We start from the raw sequence: 20,481 nt of genomic DNA on the forward strand, positions 1-20,481 counted from the left end.
CTAGCAGCCACTACACAAATCCATGTAAACTCTTAAATCTAAAGGTGTTTAGGGTGTAGAGCTATACCGTTCCATGGAACACCTCTTTCATTTTTACTGGCTCACAAGTCTTCCCAGCTGCCTGGGAGTTTCCTATGCAACTATTTCATGCCTCGTTATATGTGCGCTGTACACACTCAGCCTGTTAGCATGTATTTAAGAGTAAATAGATGATCTTGGGGAAAACTGTACTACGTGAATTAGGTTAGAAATGTATTTTTTCCTGCCTAGACCACACTCAGTTTCTTTCAATGATATTTTTTTAAAAGGTCTTTTTGTTTGTTTGAAAATACTTACTGACCCTTTCTAACAGAAGATTGGATTTTTCTGCCTGACATGGTGATGGTGCACCTAGAGGGAAGGACAAAGAAGAATGTGTATGAGATACAAATGCATTATGGGAGAGAAATAGTAAGCATGGTCACTTCCTAAATTAATTAATTCTTACTTTTTTTTCCCTTTACTCAGCTAATTAATCATGTCTGAGCACTTCAGGTTTACCATGACTCTACTTATCCTGCAATGAAATTGACAGAAAGAAAATAATACAACGGATGGGTTTAATTTTAAAAGATACCATAAATAAGGGAGAATATAATGGACTTTATCTTAATGAATCAACACTTTCTCTTTGGTAGAAACTTCTTTCCCTCCCTGCTTGCCTGTATTTATGACATGTACCTTATTATCAATTTATTTTTCTTTCCTCTTCTGAAACACTCCAAGAGTAAATGATCATTTCATTGATTATATTTGTTTTTGAAATGTATTTTCTTATACGTGGAAAGTAGAGCACAGTGATTAAGAATGGGATCTCTGGAGTAGGAAAAAGCACATTTTGAATCACAATTTTGCCATTAACTGGCTGGGTAACCTTAAGAAAATGCTGTTTTTGTTCTAATATTTAGTTTCTTTATCTGAAAATTACAAAAAAGGGAGGACATAACTCATAGGGTTATTGTGAGGATGACATAAATAAATGGAGATGAAGTACAACCACTAGTTAGTTATATTTATTCTACATATATTTATGTTTCCACCTATTACAAGTGTGCCAGATTATTTGTGCTTCTTAAAGTTGGATGTGAATTTATGGTGTTAGAAGTCAGGATAATGGTTAGAGAGAGTTGTGACTGCAAGATGCTGTCGACTGAAAAAAAAATGCACAACTTAAAAGTTGAAAATTATGCTTTATTTGGCGGACATACTGAGGACTTAAACCCAGGAGACAGCCACTCAGACAGCTCTGAGGGACTGTTTCAAAGAGGTAAGAGCGGAGCCAGGACATACAGGTGTTTTTGCAAAAAAGCCCAGGTACTCAAACATCAAAAAATTACTGTTAATTAAAGAAAATCAGACATCTCAAGTTAATGAATTTAGCCCTTTTCTATGTATAGGAAGGTGCAAGAGCCTGGACTCCTTGAAATCATTCGTTTGACGTGCACCTTAACTATCTAGGGCCAGTATCCTGCTTTTCTCCTTCCTGAGTCCCCTCAGGGCACACAGTCGAAATGTCTGCAGTGGCTGATGGCTTGATGGCTGCAACATTCTCTGTTTACTGATGCGGCAGGTGACATTTTTTGTCCACTAGACCTTGATGGAACTTCTGGTTCTGAGAATGTTCAGTCTCTAGATTTAAATTTTGCTCTGTAGGTATGTTTACTTTGAGAACTTATCATCTGTATGCCTGTGATTTACACACGTTTCTGTATGTATATTATACTGCAGTAATAACTTGCACAAAAAATAGCAAAGGAAGAAAAAAGGAAAATGTGAATATTATGCACATTTGATTCAAAGTGCCTTGCAAACATAAATTCCTCTCTTTGGAAGAAACCTCAACTCCGAAGGAATGTGTATTCTAAAAATATTTAATATGAGAAATCAAATTGGCCACAGATGACTCTTTGGAAGTACAAAAACCTCAGAACAGTTTTTAACATATATGGAATAAATGTTGACTTGAAAAATTGTAGGATAAACATATATGAAAATGTAAGTTATTATGGAAAATTGGTTTCATAAGTTCTGAGCAAAGATACAAAAGAGGAACATAAAATTAGTCAAGAAAACGCCTAGAGTATGTTTTTTGAAGAGACTTTTTTTTTTTAATTTTATTTTTTTTTAAAACTCATTTGCGTTTTTTTTTAAAAATTAATTAATTTATTTATTTTTGGCTGTGTTGGGTCTTCGTTTCTGTGCGAGGGCTTTCTCTAGTTGTGGCAAGCGGGGGCCACTCTTCATCGCGGTGCGCGGGCCTCTCACTATCGTGGCCTCTCTTGTTGCGGAGCACAGGCTCCAGACGCGCAGGCTCAGTAGTTGTGGCTCACAGGCCTACTTGCTCCGCGGCATGTGGGATCTTCCCAGACCAGGGCTCGAACCCGTGTCCCCTGCATTAGCAGGCAGATTCTCAACCACTGCGCCACCAGGGAAGCCCTGAAGAGACTTTTTGAAGCAAGGTAGTTTTGACTGAAGAAAAATGCACAACTTAAAAGTTGTGAGTTATGCTTTATTTGGGGACCTTCCTGAGGGCTATAACCTGGCTGACAGCCTCTCAGATAGCTCTGAGGAACTGTTCTGAAGAGGTAACAGAAGAGCCACGATGCATAGGAGTTTTTGCTGAAAAAACAAAACAAAACAAAAACATGTAGTTGAACCTCAAAAGATTACTGCTAATTGCAAAACCCAGAAATCTCAAATTAATGATCGTAGTGCTTTACTATGTATGGGAAGAGACAATAGTCTGGGCTCATTGAAATGATTCCTTAGATATGCATCTTAACTACCTAGGGCCAGTATCCTTCTTTTCTCCAAACTGAATTCCCCTCAGGGTGCACAGAGTCCGGTGGCTGCAGTGGCTGATGGCTTGATGGCAGGCAACGTTCTTTGTTTACTGATATGGCAGGCAACATTTTTTTTCCCCTCGGTGGGTACCTGGATTGAGAAAGAAAGAAGCAAGAAATCTTTGTTTTTTTTTGGCCATGCCACCCGGCTTGCAGGATCTTAGTTCCCTCACCAGGGATCAAACCTGTGCCCCCGGCAATGGAAGCATGGAGTCTTAACCACTGGACTGCCAGGGAAGTCCCAGCAAGGAATTTTTTTTAACAGGGAGAGTGTGTGTAAAGTATGGAGGTGGGAACAAGAGAGATGTACACAGGAAGGCAAATGGTTTGTTAGACTGGACTGAAGGTCCAGTGTTGCAAAGTGATGAGAAATGGCAAATGTAGAGTGGTTTGTAAAAGACGTTAACTGTTAGGGAAATATTACTCTTATTTCCAGGCAGAATTCTTACCGATTCCTATGCCATGTCAGCAGCTCCTGACCTTGTACTTCACACATGGCCCAGACATCTGAGACACGATAAAGATTAACAGCCATTTAAATACCACTCTGTAGCATAGCCCACAAAATTCCAGAGGTGGAAACGGTATTTGGAACAATTTCAAGGACCATACACAGAATTCCCAAAATAAGGTTAAACAAATTTACTGTCATTTATTAAAGCTGAAGTTCTGTATTAGCAAGTTGAAGGGTGACCCCAAATTAGACAGTTTTACTGGAGATGGTAAAGCTTTAGCTCCTGAACTTTTCCAAGGACAACGAAAACCAAAACAAAACAAAACGAAACAAAACTGGAAATGCAAGTGTGGGGCAAAGTTTAGAGACTCTTGTTTGACATCCAATCTCATTGCTGCAATTACCTGCAGTCATTGTGGCTTTCAGTAATATTCTTAAATACTGCCACCTAGTGGAAGATTGCTAGAACTGCTGTGTGAATGCCCAACATTTTGTATATTGCAGTCTGACCTCAGTCATCTCTTTCTGTCATTCTCATCAAGTCAATCATGACTAGAAGCTAAGGGAACAGGAAAATGCAGCAGTACTGCTGACAATTTGTATTTTTCTGTTAACTTATGTTTTCTTTATTATTGTTCTTAGTGAATTTAAAATTGGAAGAGTTGATAAGAGTTCTTGGACTGAGAGAGTTGTGGTTCAACCAGGACTCTACCACTTGCCAATTTTGTGGTTTTAGGTAAATTGCTTAATCTTTCTAAACTTCGGTTTACTCATCTATAAATTAGAACATTCTGAAGGTTAGAGCTAATACATTGAAAGGACAAGGTATCAATAGCTCTCTATATGAATGCATGTGGAAAATCACACATAAGTAAAATAAACAGAGCAATTGATACAACAGTGTGCTACATTTGTAAAACAAGGTTATACACGTACTGCACATGTTTCTACTCAGGGGGATGCTGACTGACCAATCAGAACAGGGGTTGGCCTTGAACAGCCAATAGAGCAGGAATATGAATACATACGCTGATATCAGAGCTACCGGTCCAGTACCTGTCCGTGCACTGCTTATTTCCCAACGACGCTCAAGCAGCTGGTTCCAGTGGTTTCCTCTGGGAGTGAGACCTAGGTGACAAGGAGTGGAAAGGAGACCCACTTTCTTACTGTTTACTGTTTTTTAACCAAACACATTTGTTACCTATTCAAGAAGGAATTAAAATTGTTATCTTATACAAGAAAGTGGTTTTATAACAGAATAATGAAAATGATATTTTAAGTCTCTTTTCTGTTTATTTTAGTATTTTAATTACTCATGAATTTTAAAAAAGATGAGTTTTATAAGTGTTCTGATATAATATTCCTAATCTGATCATTTTATGGCACCTGTATATGTTCCTTTTCTGTTAAGTGGGGCCATTTTGTCTAAGTTCCTTTCATCTTTTAAAATATTTATTTATTCATTTGGTTACACCAGGTCTTAGTTGCAGCAGGTGGGCTCCTTAGGTGCGGCTTGTGGACTCCTTAGTTGCAGCTCGCAGGCTCCTTAGTTGTGGCATGTGGGCTCCTTAGTTGTGGCATGTGAACTCGTAGTTGCAGCATACATGTGGGATCCAGTTCCCTGACCAGGGATCGAACCCGGGCCCCCTGCAGTGCGAGCAGGGATTCTTATCCACTGCACCACCAGGGAAGTCCCTAAGTTCCTTTAATTTTGATGCCAGTTTTGCACAGACCAAAGCTTTTCTGTTTCTATAAGCCAACTTACTTTAGATGCATTAATTTCTATGTATGTAATAAAGCAGACTTCATCCAATTCTTCTTCGATGCTGCCATTTGTCATAATATGAATTATCTTCTACACCAGACAAAATAGAAACAGACAAGGCCAACCTTGACTTGTCTATACAAAGTGCCTACAGTAGTGATGGTGAAGTGGGTGTAGTTTTATTGAGCTATTTTGTCCTTTTTAGACAACTACATTTTTGAGGATTTTGTTTTTTTCATTGCTGTACATCAAAAATTCTGCAAAGAGTTCTGGCCTCTGCAGGTCTTTGTCTCCTATCCTTTGTTCCATGTACTAATCTCTTATGGACTCTGTCAACTTTAAAATGGGGCTCACGGGGGTTTGAAGGGAAGGATTATTGGCAAAAGAAACCAAGAGAGGTGAGCCTAGGAAAGCCCTTTGCCTGGCTTCTCACTGAATGTCTCCGGACAACCAACTTCCTGATACACAAAGACGTGATACTCAATCTATCTTCAGACACCAGGCCTGCTTTGCTCAGCGTTGCATTCCCCAGGTCTAGCTCAGGGCTTGGCAAACAGCGTATGTTCAAAGAATGCCATCTGGGGGATAAAAGAGATGAATGGCATATGGTGTTAACAGCCTCCTACCTCTTTAAAAACAGCACAGTGGTGGCCATCGTTGGCTTCTGAATCGTCGAATCTCTTCTCTCTGAGGTTGCTGACCTAAGTCTATCAGGGAAAATGATTTCCTCACTCATCACTTTTCTGGGCGAGCTCTCCCCTTGCCATGCCAGGTACATCCTCGTTCCCAGTTAGTCTGAGATCACATGGGGAGCTATTCTTGGGTTTTGGAACAATCCGCTCTTGCCAAGGGGTGTGGAGCTGCTGCGAAATTACATAACCATCTGCATTCATCCATCTTCCTGCTGCAATATGCCCTTTGTCTTCTCCTGTTTATTTTATGACCAGATTTCTACAACTGGCCCTAAACACGAAAGCAGAATTTGTTTTGTGTCATTCTAAAGACATCCTCGGGGACAAACAACATGCCACATTTGCAGTTGCTTTCCCTGATTTATCTCAGATCTCTCACCGTTTAGTCCCTGTTTCTGAAGCCAGCCTCCTCCTTCAATCTACCTTAGATCAGTTTCCTTCCCCTAAAAACTGTCAGGGAAGACAGTGCTTTCAGAAGACCCCAAAAATTACGTTGATAGCATTCTATTCCCTTTTCATTTCTGCATCAAATTAAATGAGAAAGAGCTATTATTCTTCCTCCCTCCTGGTACACCTTGGCTTTAAAGGCATCGCATGGAATCTATAATCGCTGTAAACCTCAACCCCGAGGCTTGTTAATATTGGTATCTGGGTCATTCAGAGGATGCAGATATCAATAAGGATGGAACCTAGGAGATTTTCTCAGTTGAAACCCACCAAGGTGGTCAATGGTGGATTTGGGGTGCAAGATATGGCCTTGGGGTGCAAGATATCCATAGAATAGAAAGTCTGCTAACTGGCTAAGAATACTAGAGTTAGTAGAAAAAGGACAAGTAGATATAAACTTATTGCTTCCTTTAGCTTCTTGTGTGTATGTTTAATGTCTTTCGTAATTTGGGGGAAATTTGCTGTTGTTATCTCTTCAAATACTTCTCCATTCTCTGTAGACAAAGAGCTGGATGTAGTCACAGAAAAGAAATAAGGTCGGAGTCGCTGACACAAAATGAGCGAGAGGGGATTGGAGAGGTGGGCATGGAACAGGTTATGCAAGTCCTTGTTGGTTAATGGTAAGAATCCAGCTTTTATTTTTACTTTCTATTACGGACAATTTCAAGTATATACAAAACTAGAGAGAATTGTGTAACTATCTCCCATATGCTCATTGCTAGTTTCAAACAATTACCAATTCAAGCTCAAATGCTTTTTCTTTATGCCCCTACTTACCTCCCCTGACACACCAGATCATTTTATAGCAACATCGAGACACAGTTTTATTTATAAATATTTCTGTATCATTGAAAGATAGGAACTCTTTTGAGCATAACCACAGTACCATTGTCACAACAAAAATATTAACAATTATTCCTTAATATCATCAAGTATTCTGTCAGTCTTCAAATTTTCCCCATTGTCTCAATTTATTCCAAGTTCGTTTTTGTTTAAATCAGGTTCTAAATAAGACTCATGAACTGCAATTGGCTAATCTGTCTCTCAAATCTTTTTTAGTCCAGAGGGCCTCTCTCCATCATTTTATTTTTCCCACTTGTCATTTATTTGTTGAAGAAACTGGATTCTGTCGATTGCATCTGTGGTATCATTTTATATGTTTCTGTAATTTCAGTAAAATGGTAGTTAGATTTAGTCTTGGTGAAATTTAGGTTTAATTTTTTGGGCAAGAATAGTTGATAGCGAACTCATATCAAGAGACACCTATTGCCTAGCTGATTCTCTTTTTGTGATTTTAGAAGTTGTTAATGATCATTGTCTAAATCTATTAACTCATTAGAGTTTGCAAAAGAGCAATATGCATTAGAATATCACTATTCTACAATTCCCTTTTTTATTAGCTGGAATATTTCTACATAGAGAACTCTAGCCTCATTAACCACTGAATTACTCTGAAGTATAATTTATATAGAAAAAGCAGGATAAAGTTTGATTCTTTCCTTTTATTTACTAGTTTTCAAAATGACTATGTTCCCTATCATTTTCCAAGGATGGCCAATGAGTTTGCTTGTTTGCTTGCTTGAAATTATTACAAACCATGGGCTATACATATTTTATGTGATCGCATTTATTACTCTTATTGGTCTAATTGTCTAACTTTGGGATGGTGGGAATCTTTTGGGTTTGAACCATGAGTCCTTTGGAAATGATCTGGGCAGTGTTTCTTGCTTTTTGACCCAACAAGAAAGTTCAAGTTTATCCTGTAAATTTCTTGCTCCAGATCTGGAATCAGCCATTTCTTCAAAAAGTCCAGGTTCCATCTAAGTGGAAAATAAAAAATATTTAGAGACCACAATCTAGGCACTCAGGGTACTCTTACTACTGGACTAGTCATTATTTCTAGATCTTTTCAGAGGGCAGAGTTAGGCAATCCTTCAAATCCTTTTTTTTTTTTTTTAAAGATAAAATTCCTCATGAGTTCACACTGATATTTTCAATTAATACTCAAGAAGACAGACTTCAATTTCATTTCTTTAACCTTACCATTGTATTTTCCCTCTTTCACGCTAAAATTCCTGTTTGTCAGTGATACAGACATACTTATTCATTTACTTTAACCTACGTGACTCACTCAACAATATCAGAATGACAATAGCATCAACTATCACCAAAAATACAAATTACTGAAACAAAGTGTTTTTTTAAAGGTTTTTTTTTTGTCCTTAGACTATATGCCATTAAGGATGTGCAGAAAGATGACTGTTTGAGAGTTACTTGTATATAACTAATATAGAAACATTTTATGTATGATAACATATTCAAATTTAAAAATTCACACGGTTTCCAACTCAAATTTATAAAACAAGCTATATTTAAAGAAGACTAGCTTCTATCTCTTTTCTTCCACTCTATATTCCCTCTTAGCCTATCGGTAAGTATTTAAAAATTTCTGTGATTTGTCCTATTGATATTTTATATGTGTATATATAGATGTGTGTAATATATATGCACTACTATATATAAAATAGCTAACCAACAAGGGCCTACTGTACAGCACAGGGGACTATACTCAGTATTTTGTAATAACCTATAAGGAAAAGAATCTGAAGAAGAATACATATATATATGTATAACTGAATCATTTTACTGTACACCTGAAATTAACACAACATTGTAAATCAACTATACGTCAATAAAAAAAATTAAAAAGTATATATGTGTGTAAATAAACACAATAGCTCCTGTTTTTTGATAAATAACAGCATACTATAAAAGTTTTTCTCTACTTTGATTGTTCTTACTTAATAAAATATCCCTCATAATCCACAGAAATGCATGGAGCATGGAGATAGTTCCCATCTGTTTTTAAACTCTGCAGAGTACTTGATTGCATAAAGATGTATTATTTAACTAACTAGTCCCATTTCAATGGGCATCTGAGTTGTTTTTAGTCTTTTGATATGGTAAATAATGCTGCAATGAATAATCTTTTTTCTTTCTTTCTTTCTATTTATTTATTTTTATATTTATATTTTTGGCTGTGTTGGGTCTTAGTTGCAGCACGAGGGCTCTTCCTTGCGGCGCACCGGCTTCTCTCTCTAGTTGTGGCTGGCGAGCTCAGTAGTTGTGGCGTGAGGGCTTAGTTGACCCACAGCACGTGGGATCTTAGTCCCCCCACCAGGGATCGAACTCGAGTTCCCTGCGTTGGAAGGCAGATTCTTAACCACTGGGCCACCAAGGAAGTCCCTTTCTTTCATTTTTTGTTTGTTCTCTTTTTTGTTTTTGCAATGAATAATCTTGAGCAAATGTATTTTTTGATCTTGCTAGTGTATGGTTGGGATTGATTCTTAGAAGTAGGTTTGCTGGATAAAGGCTAAAGGATTTTGTACTATTTTTCTAATCTTAATGGATAGTCCCTGACGTGTGTAACACTTGCCATGATCATGGCAGAAATGGGGATTCTTAAGGCATCAGTGCCCATGGCAGTGGGACAGTGGTTTAAGAAATGATATCAACTTAGAATATAAATACATGATATATACATGTTCACACACACACACACACACACACACACACACACACACACGCCACTACATACAACTTTTATAGAACTACCACCCTTTAAACAGTAATTTGAAAAAATTCTTCTCATTTTCTAGGATGAGAGATGATTGCTCGTCTCCTTAAAAATAACACTTTAAATTATTTTCCCAGGAATATAAAAATTCTCTCCCAGTGATTGCTATTTTACTTCCCTTACAAAACTAGGAAGCAGAAAGTATAAAGTTTATTCCAAATATAATTGGGATTTACGTAGTTTAACAGTTTTTGTGCTGCAATTCCTTTTTGTGTTTGTATGTTAGGGAAAAGTCCTAGAAAAAGGCAAAATTTATAGGAGCTGTATTAGGTACTATGTTTTACTGGAGATGAACAGGGAGGATGGCAGTCTTTGGAATGCCTGTAGGAGAAAACTGACAAAGCTACCATTTTCACATTTAGAACTTTCCATACGGCCATTGCCAGGCTAGATAATTCAGGAGTCTGGTACCCTCTGCCTTTTCCAATATCTAAAGATGCTCTATCCAGACCTTACTGTATTTACAACCCGTACAAGGAGTCTTGTCTTGTTATTTTAGCGTTACCATTCAAGTCACCCAATACTGTATAAGAGCTCTTTTCTTTTTCTGCTGTGAAAGCCTGGCTGTCTCACTGAAAACAGTTAATCAACCATATGAATGGAATAGCCAGTGTGTAGAAGGGGCAGAAATAAAAACACCCTTCATACATGAGAGATATGTAACAAGCGTGATGTTAGTTAAACTCTTTTCCTGGATTATGTCATCTAATTTTCAAAAAGCCTTATGAATATTTCAAAGTTACCAAACTGAGTGTTTGATGTCAAGCACGCTTTTCTTTTTTTAAAAAAAATTTTATTGGAGTATAGTTGATTTACAATGTTGTGTTAGTTTCTGCTGTACAGTGAAGTGAATCAGTTACACATATACATATATCTGCTCTTTTTTAGATTCTTTCCCCATATAGGCCATTACAGAGTATTGAGTAGAGTTCCCTGAAAGCACGTTTTTCAATCCCATCCAGATGGTACAGATGGTGGTAGAATGTAGTCTGACTTCAGAATCCACGCTCTGAATCAAAAGACCATACGACTTGCTAATGTGGTCTCTCTGGAGCTGCTAAAAGGAAATGTCAGGTATTATTTCTAATTTCAAATCATTCAGACTCTGTTGAGGTAAATGGATGCAATTGCACAGGCAAGTGATAATGAGAATATATATGTACTGTTAGTATTATATGCAAATATATATTGTAGCAGTTATACCAAACTCTGTGTGCGTATGCCCATTTGTGTGCGTGTGTGTGTGCACATGTATGCGTGCTAAAGAGCTGATAGTGTGATTATGAAGGAAGGAATGAGTTTAATCTCTAACCTAGACTGAGCTTTGCTTCCAAACATGGTTTCTCTACTCTTTCTCTAACCCACTCCCTATGTAGGTGTGGGTCAGTTCTTGACTGCTCTGAGCCAAGATTTGTCAACTCTTAAATAGGGATAATAATTCCTCAAGTTTTTCTGACAATTTGTAAATAATATATGTATAAAGTGTTTAAAAGAGTGCCTAACCCATAGCAAGCAACCTCCCCAATGATAATTGTAGTAATCAGAACTAGGTGCAGATAATCCTTGAAGCATTTTTGATCTTTGGTCCATTTTGAAGTTTGGCCAAGACCCAGGTAGTTGTCTAGGAGAGCGTGGAAGGAAATAGAGGTGGAAAGAAAAGAAAGTGTGAAGACTTGAAGGCAGAAACAAACAAGTTGTGCAAGTGTGCAGTGAAAGAAGGCTTGGCTTCCTGTACAGAAATTACATGATGTGTAGTGGGGGATGATGGTATTGCTTAGCATATGATAGAGGCTTTGGCATAAAAGGACGTCTAGATATCATAGGAGTGGAATTCCCCTGCGCAGTCATAATCAGACACTTTACAAGTCTGCCCTGTTGAAGCAATGGTATCCTGAATTTTACCTGATTTTATCATGTTGACAACTGCCTAGGAAACATACCATAAGAACCTGATAGATGCAAACAAATGATGAGGTGTCCCCCTTTGAAAGCTGCACCCCCTTAGTAGAATGTCTATCAACTTTCGGATTTAGATTAAAAGCTTTGGAGGCTGAGTTCCACAGGAAGGTGAAATGGATGCAACGATCATTAAATCTCTTCTGTGGTCTTTAGGCCCGAAAACTCACAACACCTTTATGTTCTTAGATACTGAGGAAAAAAGTGAGTCAGAACAGTTGAAATTCCAACTGGTCTGGATCAAGTAAGTGAAACAAAACATCTGGTAATCATCTTGGAATTAAACATTTTCTTAACAGTTTGTAAAACAATGCGTTTCCCAAATGAATGAGTCATTCTGAACTCGCCAATGTATTGCCTGTAGTTTTGCATCCTTGCCACCAGATGGCAGTAATAACCCATCCATCCATTTCGACCCACCTCCTCCCTCGCCGCTCCCCCCCACCCCACCCCGGGGAACATTGTTACTGTTCTCGTGCTTGATATTATTCTACAAAGGAATCAATGGCTCTCAGTTAAAACTGATGGCTAAATATTCCCACTGGGTTTCCTATGACAAGTCAGCATGCTAGAGTCAGTTTTCCGGTGCAAAAAAAGAAGTGTGGAAAAATGTGCATTGAGGCAAGCGCAGGAAATAAGGTGACCTTATGTGGGAGTTGGAATGCCCTTAAGTAAGAAATGCCTTTAATAAACAATAAAAGATTATCTTGGATTCTATGCATAAAAGTGTATGTAAAACCACGTATTGGGCGTGGGGGAAGTCTCTTTTGCGTTTGTGGTTGCATATATGTGACTCAAGAATCACCTGTCAAGTGAAGTAAGTCAGAAAGAGAAAAACAAATACTGCATGCTAAGTCATATATATGGAATATAAAAAAACGGTACTGATGAACCCAGTGGCAGGGCAGAAATAAAGATGCAGACGTAAAGAACGGACTTGAGGACACAGTGGGAGAAGGGGAAGCTGGGATGTAGTGAGAGAGTAGCATGGACATATATACACTACCAAATGTAAAATAGATAGCTAGTGGGAAGCTGCTACTTAGCACAGGGAGATCAGCTCGGTGCTTTGTGATGACCTAGAGGGCTGGGATAGGGAGGGTGGGAGGGAGACACAAGAGGGAGGGGATATGGGGATATATGTATATGTATAACTGATTCACTTTGTTATACAGCAGAAACTAACACAACATTGTAAAGCAATTATACTCCAATAAAGATGTGAAAAAAAAAAAAAGAATTACCTGTCATAAGCAATCCTAGGCGCGACTCCCTTAAGGTTGAGAGAGTGAAGTTATCCAAAGGTGAAGTGGGACCTGACATGACCCTGGTCTCTATTACAGTTAATCATCACTTTCCTTACTCAGTTTGCCTTAATATGGCATATTTTCTTTCTCAGATATTTTCTCCAAGAATAATTTTCTTGTTCAACTATCCTGGATTCACAAGTCCATGTTTCAGCTTGGGAAGCAAACTTTTTGTGTGTAACTTGGTTTTTTTCCCATTTCTTAAAAATATCTATGAAAACCTTCTAAAGATTGAACAAAAACACCCTATAATTGTGCTGAACTGAAAGGCTGCTTGGACATTTTTCTTTAAACTTGGCTTGATGAGGTGTTTTTAAAACAAACGTTCACACTCAAAATTCAAGAGACATGGAAAAAGAGCTAGAAATCGATGGGATTTTTTGTCCGTTGTATTTTTATGTTGTGAGGTTTACCTGGACCATTTTCAATAGCTTGGGGTGATGAGTTGATCTGATTTTAGCTGCAGCAGAGAAGGGTAATTTTCAGGGCTTCTTCTGCTACCGAGGATGTGGCTACAGACCAGGGAACACAAGTTTTATCAGTCAGATACAATTATCTCTACAATTACAATCCATAGGTCTGGGTGTGATTTGTGCACTTTTGCATGCCAGATACACAGATGTGAGCATGTTTCTACCCTCGTATATAAAATCGGGATAACGATGCCCACATGGGGATTCACTGAGACACAGCCTAGGAAGTGCAGCCGGGCAGGCGATATTCAAACAAAGGGGAGTTCACTTTCTCTCTTTCTCAACCTACGCCCAGGAGAAAAGTAGGCCGATTCTAACTTAATTTACAAAGGAGCAAAGCTCTATCTTCCACACTGGTTGCACTCTATAAACATTCACTTCCTTGTCTCCCTTTGGTTTGGAATTTTCCTAAAGGCATCTACTGGGGAAAAGAATTTTTAGTTATTTTTTTAATATATACATCTTTATTTGAGTATAATTGCTTTACTTTAGTTTCTGCTGTACAACAAAGTGAATCAGCTATATGTATACACACATCCCCATATCCCCTCCCTCTTGCATCTCCCTCCCACCCTCCCTATCCCACCCCTCTAGGTGGTCACAAAGCACCGAGCTGATCTCCCTGTGCCATGCAGCAGCTTCCCACTAGCTATCTATTTTACATTTGGTAGTGTATATATGTCCATGTCACTCTCTCACTTCGTCCCAGCTTCCCCTCTCCCCCACCCCCCACCCCACCGCATGTCCTCAAGTCCGTTCTCTACGTCTGCCTCTTTTTTCCTGCCCTACCACTAGGTTCATCAGTACCAATTTTCTAGATTCCATATACATGTGTTAGCATACAGTATTTTTCTCTTTTTGACTTACTTCACTCCGTATGACAGACTCTAGGTCCATCCACCTCACTACAAATAACTCAATTTCGTTTCTTTTTATGGCTGAGTAATATTCCATTGTATATATGTGCCACATCTTCTTTATCCATTCATCTGTCGATGGACACTTAGGTTGCTTCCATGTCCTGGCTATTGTAAATAGAGATGCAGTGAGTACTGTGGTACATGACTCTTTTTGAATTATGGTTTTCTCAGGGTATATGCCCAGTAGTGGGATTGCTGGGTCGTATGGTAGTTCTATTTTTAGTTTTTTAAGGAACCTCCATACTGTTCTCCATAGTGGCTGTATCAATTTACATTCCCACCAACAGTGCAAGAGGGTTCCCCTTTCTCCACACCCTCCCCAGCATTTATTGTTTGTAGATTTTTTGACGATGGCCATTCTGACTGGTGTGAGGTGGTACCTCATTGTAGTTTTGATTTGCATTTCTTTAATGATTAGTGATGTTGAGCGTCCTTTCATGTGTTTGTTCGCAATCTGTATATCTTCTTTGGAGAAATGTCTATTTAGTTCTTCTGCCCATTTTTGGATTGGGTTGTTTGTTTTTTTGATATTGAGCTGCATGAGCTGCTTGTAAATTTTGGAGATTAATTCTTTGTCAGTTGTTTCACTTGCAAATATTTTCTCCCATCCTGAGGGTTGTCTTTTCATCTTGTTTATGGTTTCCTTTGCTGTGAAAAAGCTTTTAAGTTTCATTAGGGCCCATTTGTTTATTTTTGTTTTTATTTCCATTTCTCTAAGAGGTGGGTCAAAAAGGATCTTGCTGTGATTTATGTCATAGTGTGTTCTGCCTATGTTTTCCTAAGAGTTTTACAGTGTCTGGCATTATATTTAGGTCTTTAATCTATTTTGAGTTTATTTTTGTGTATGGTGTTAGAGAGTGTTCTACTTTCATTCTTTTACATGTAGCTGTCCAGTTTTCCCAGCACCACTTATTGAAGCGGCTATCTTTTCTCCATTGTATATTTTTGCCTCCTTCGTCAAAAATAAGGTGACCATATGTGCGTGGGTTTATCTCTGGGCTTTCTATCCTGTTCCATTGATCTATATTGCTGTTTTTGTGCCAATACCATAGTGTCTTGATTACTGTAGCTTCGCAGTATAGTCTGAAGTCTGGGAGCCTGATTCCTCCAGCTCCACTTTTCTTTCTTAAGATTGCTTTGGCTATTAGGGGTCTTTTGTGATTCCATACAAATTGTGAATTTTTTTGTTCTAGTTCTGTGAAGAATGACAGTGGTAGTTTGATAGGGATTGCATTGAATATGTAGATTGCTTTGTGTAGTATACTCATTTTCACAATGTTGATTCTTCCAATCCAAGAACATGGTATATCTCTCCATCTGTTGGTATCATCTTTAATTTCTTTCATCAGTGTCTTATAATTTTCTGCATACAGGTCTTTTGTCTCCTTAGGTAGGTTTATTCCCAGGTATTTTATTCTTTTTGTTGCAATGGTGAATGGGAATGTTTCCTTAATTTCTCTTTCAGATTTTTCATCATTAGTGTATAGGAATCCAAGAGATTTCTGTGTATTAGGTTTGTATCTAGTTACTTTACCAAATTCATTGATTAGCTCTCGTAGTTTTCTGGTAGCATCTTTAGGATTCTCTATGTATAGTATAATGTCATTTGCAAACAGTGACAGCTTTACTTCTTCTTTTCTGATTTGGATTCCTTTTATTTCTTTTTCTTCTCTGATTGCTGTGGTTAAAACTTCCAAAACTATGTTGAATAATAGTGGTGAGAGTGGACAACCTTGTCTTGTTCCTGATCTTACTGGAAATGGTTTCAGTTTTTCACCATTGAGAACGATGTTTGCTGTGGGTTTGTCATATATGGCTTGTATTATGTTGAGGTAAGTTCCCTCTATGCCTACTTTCTGGAACGTTTTTATCATAAATGGGTGTTGAATTTTGTCAAAAGCTTTTTCTGCATCTATTGAGATTATCATATGGTTTTTATCCTTCAGTTTGTTAATATGGTGTATCACATTGATTGATTTGAGTATATTGAAGAATCCTTGCATCCCTGGGATAAAACCCACTTGATCATGGTGTATGATCCTTTTAATGTGCTGTTGGATTCTGTTTGCTGGTATTTTGTTGAGGATTTTTGCATCTATGTTCATCAGTGATATTGGCCTGTAGTTTTCTTTCCTTGTGACATCTTTGCCTGGTTTTGGTATCAGGGTGATGGTGGCCTCGTAGAATGAGTTTGGGAGTGTTCCTCTCTCTGCTATGTTTTGGAAGAGTTTGAGAAGGATGGGTGTTAGCTCTTCTCTAAATGTTTGATAGAATTCGCCTGTGAAGCCATCTGGTCCTGGGCTTTTGTTTGTTGGAAGATTTTTAATCATAGTCTCAATTTCAGTGCTTGTGATTGGTCTGTTTATATTTTCTATATCTTCCTGGTTTAATCTCAGAACGTTATGCTTTTCTAAGCATTTGTCCATTTCTTCCAGGTTGTCCATTTTATTGGCATATAGTTGCTTGTAGTAATCTCTCATGATCCTTTGCATTTCTGCAGTGTCAGTTGTTACCTCTCCTTTTTCATTTCTAATTCTATTAATTTGAGTCTTCTCTCTTTTTTTCTTGATGAGTCTGGCTAATGGTTTATCAGTTTTGTTTATCTTCTCAAAGAACCAGCTTTTAATTTTATTAATCTTTGCTACTGTTTCCTTTGTTTCTTTTTCATTTATTTCTGATCCGATGTTTATGATTTCTTTCCTTCCGCTAACTTTGGGGATTTTTTGTTCTTCTTTCTCTAATTGCTTTAGGTGTAAGGTTAGGTTGTTTACTTGAGATATTTCTTGTTTCTTGAGGTAGGATTGTATGCTATAAACTTCCCTCTTAGAACTGCTTTTGCTGCATCCCATAGGGTTTGGGTCATCGTGTTTTCATCGTCATTTGTTTCTAGGTATTTTTTGATTTCCGCTTTGATTTCGTCAGTGATCTCTTGGTTATTAAGTAGTGTATTGTTTAGCCTCCATGTGTTTGTACTTTTTACAGATTTTTTCCTGTAATTGATATTTAGTCTCATAACGTTGTGGTCGGAAAAGATACTTGATATGATTTCAGTTTTCTTAAATTTACTAAAGCTTGATTTGTGACCCAAGATATGATCTATCCTGGAGAATGTTCCATGAGCACTTGAGAAGAATGTGTATTCTGTTGTTTTTGGATGGAATGTCCTATAAATATCAATTAAGCCCATCTTGTTTAATGTATCATTTAAAGCTTGTGTTTCCTTATTTATTTTCATTTTGGATGATCTGTCCATTGGTGAAAGTGGGGTGTTAAAGTCCCCTACTATGATTGTGTTACTGTCGATTTCCCCCTTTATGGCTGTTAGTACTTGCCTTATGTATTGAGGTGCTCCTATGTTGGGTGCATAAATAATTACAATTGTTATATCTTCTTCTTGGATTGATCCCTTGATCATTATGTAGTGTCCTTCTTTGTCTCTTGTAACAGTCTTTATTTTAAAGTCTATTTTGTCTGATATGAGAATTGCTACTACAGCTTTCTTTTGATTTCCATTTGCATGGAATATCTTTTTTCTTCCCCTCACTTTCAGTCTGTATGTGTCCCTAGGTCTGAAGTGGGTCTCTTGTAGACAGCATATATGTGGGTCTTATTTTTGCATCCATTCAGCCAATCTATGTCTTTTGGTTGGAGCATTTAATCCATTTACATTTAAGGTAATTATCGATATGTATGTTCCTATTACCATTTTCTTAATTGTTCTGGGTTTGTTATTGTAGGTCTTTTCCTCCTCTTGTGTTTCCTGCCTAGAGAAATTCCTTTAGCATTTGTTGTAAAGCTGGTTTGGTGGAGCTGAATTCTCTTAGTTTTTGCTTGTCTGTAAGGTTTTTAATTTCTCCGTCTAATCTGAATGAGACCCTTGTTGGGTAGAGTAATTTTGGTTGTAGGTTTTTCCCTTTCATCACTTTAAATATGTCCTGCCACTCCCTTCTGGCTTGCAGAGTTCCTGCTGAAAGATCAGCTGTTAAACTTATGGGGATTCCCTTGTATGTTATTTGTTGTTTTTCCCTTGCTGCTTTGAATATTTTTTCTTTGTATTTAATTATTTTTTAAATAATTAATTTATTTATTTATTTATTTTTGGCTGTATTGGGTCTTTGTTGCTGTGCATGAGCTTTCTCCAGTTGTGGTGAGTGGGGGCTACTCTTTGTATTGGTGCATGGGCTTCTCATTGTTGAGGCTTCTCTTGTTGTGGACCATGAGCTCTGGGTGCACAGGCTTCAGTTGTTGTGGCACACAGGCTCAGTAGTTGTGGCTTGTGGGCTCTAGAGCGCAGGCTCTGTAGTTGTGGCACACGGGCTTAGTTGCTCCTCGGCATGTGGGATCTTCCCAGGCCAGGTAAGTGTCCCTTGCACTGGCAGGCAGATTCTTAACCACTGCGCTACCAGGGAAGCCCTGTATTTAATTTTTGATAGTTTGATTAATATGTGTCTTGGCACGTTTCTCCTTGGATTTATCCTGTATGGGACTCTCTGCGCTTCCTGGACTTGATTGACTATTTCCTTTCCCATGTTAGGGAATTTTTCATCTATAGTCTCTTCAAATATATTCTCAGTCCCTTTCTTTTTCTCTTTTTCTTCTGGGACCCTTATAATTCGAATGTTGGTGCATTTAATGTTGTCCCAGATGTCTCTAAGACTGCCCTCAATTCTTTTCATTCTTTTTTCTTTATTCTGCTCTGTGGTAGTTATTTCCACTATTTTATCTTCCAGGTCACTTATCCATTCTTCTGCCTCAGTTATTCTGCTATTGATTCCTTCTAGGGAATTTTAAATTTCATTTATTGTGTTGTTCATCGTTGTTTGTTTGCTCTTTAGTTCTAGGTCCTTGTTAAACGTTTCTTGTATTTTCTCCCTTCTATTTCCAAGATTTTGGATCATCTTTACTATCATTACTCTGAATTCTTTTTCAGGTAGACTGCCTATTTCTCTTCATTTGTTTGGTCTGGTGGGTTTTTACTTTGCTCCTTCATCTGCTGTGTGTTTTTCTGTCTTCTTATTTTGCTTAACTTACTGTGTTTGGGGTCTCCTTTTTGTAGCCTGCAGGTTTGCAGTTCCCGTTTTTTTTGGTGTCTGCCCCCAGTGGCTAAGGTAGGTTCAGTGGGCTGTGTAGGCTTCCTGGTGGATGGGACTAGTGCCTGTGTTCTGGTGGATGAGCCTGGATCCTGTCTTTCTGGGGGGGCAGTACTGTGTCTGGTGGTGTGTTTTGGGTTGTCTGTGACCTTATTATGATTTTAGGCAGCCTCTCTGCTAATGGGTAGGTTTGTGTTCCTGTCTTGCTAGTTGTTTGGCATAGGGTGTCCAGCACTGTAGCTTGCTGGTCATTTAGTGGAGCTGGGTCTCAGCATTGAGATGGAGATCTCTGGGAGAGATTTCGCCGTTTGATATTACATGGAGACAGGAGGTCTCTGGTGGACCAGTGTCCTGAACTCAGCTCCCACCTCAGAGGAACAGGCCTGACACCCGGGTGGAGCACCAAGACACTGTCAGCCACATGGCTTCAGAGTGGAAGTGAAACAGCAGCTCTCCTCAGAACTCAGCCCCCGTGACTCTTTTTGAATTATGTTTTTTTCTGGGTATATGCCCAGTAGTGAGATTGCTGGGTCATATGGTAGTTTTATTTTTAGTTTTTTAAGGACTCTCCATACTGTTCTCCATAGCAGCTCTATCAATTTACATTCCCACCAACAGTGCAGGAAGGTTCCCTTTTCTCCACACCCTCTCCAGCATTAATTGTTTCTAGATTTTTTAATGATGGCCATTCTGACCAGTGTGAGGTGATACCTTATTGTGGTTTTGATTTGCAGTTCTCTAATGATTAGCAATGTTGAGCATCTTTTCATGTGTTTGTTGGCCATCTGTATGTTTTCTTTGGAGAAATGTCTATTTAAGTCTTCTACGCATTTTTGGATTGGGGTTTTTTTTTTTTTT

General features: G+C 38.3%; 2 long non-coding RNA genes across 2 annotated transcripts in view; one reads left to right on the plus strand and one right to left on the minus strand.

Moving 5' to 3' along the window:
• LOC309609923 overlaps positions 1-20,481 on the plus strand; it is a 477,943-nt gene that overhangs the window by 62,364 nt on the left and 395,098 nt on the right. The window lies entirely within an intron of this gene.
• LOC309609913 lies at positions 2,184-5,802 on the minus strand. Its single transcript, XR_014233648.1, has 2 exons — positions 5,728-5,802; positions 2,184-4,464 (listed from the first exon to the last, which is right to left on the minus strand). It is a non-coding gene; the product is annotated as an uncharacterized lncRNA (long non-coding RNA).

The sequence above is a fragment of the Balaenoptera borealis genome (genome assembly GCF_965194805.1).
Source record: "Balaenoptera borealis genome assembly, chromosome: 13".
NCBI classification, from domain to species: Eukaryota; Metazoa; Chordata; class Mammalia; order Artiodactyla; family Balaenopteridae; genus Balaenoptera; species Balaenoptera borealis.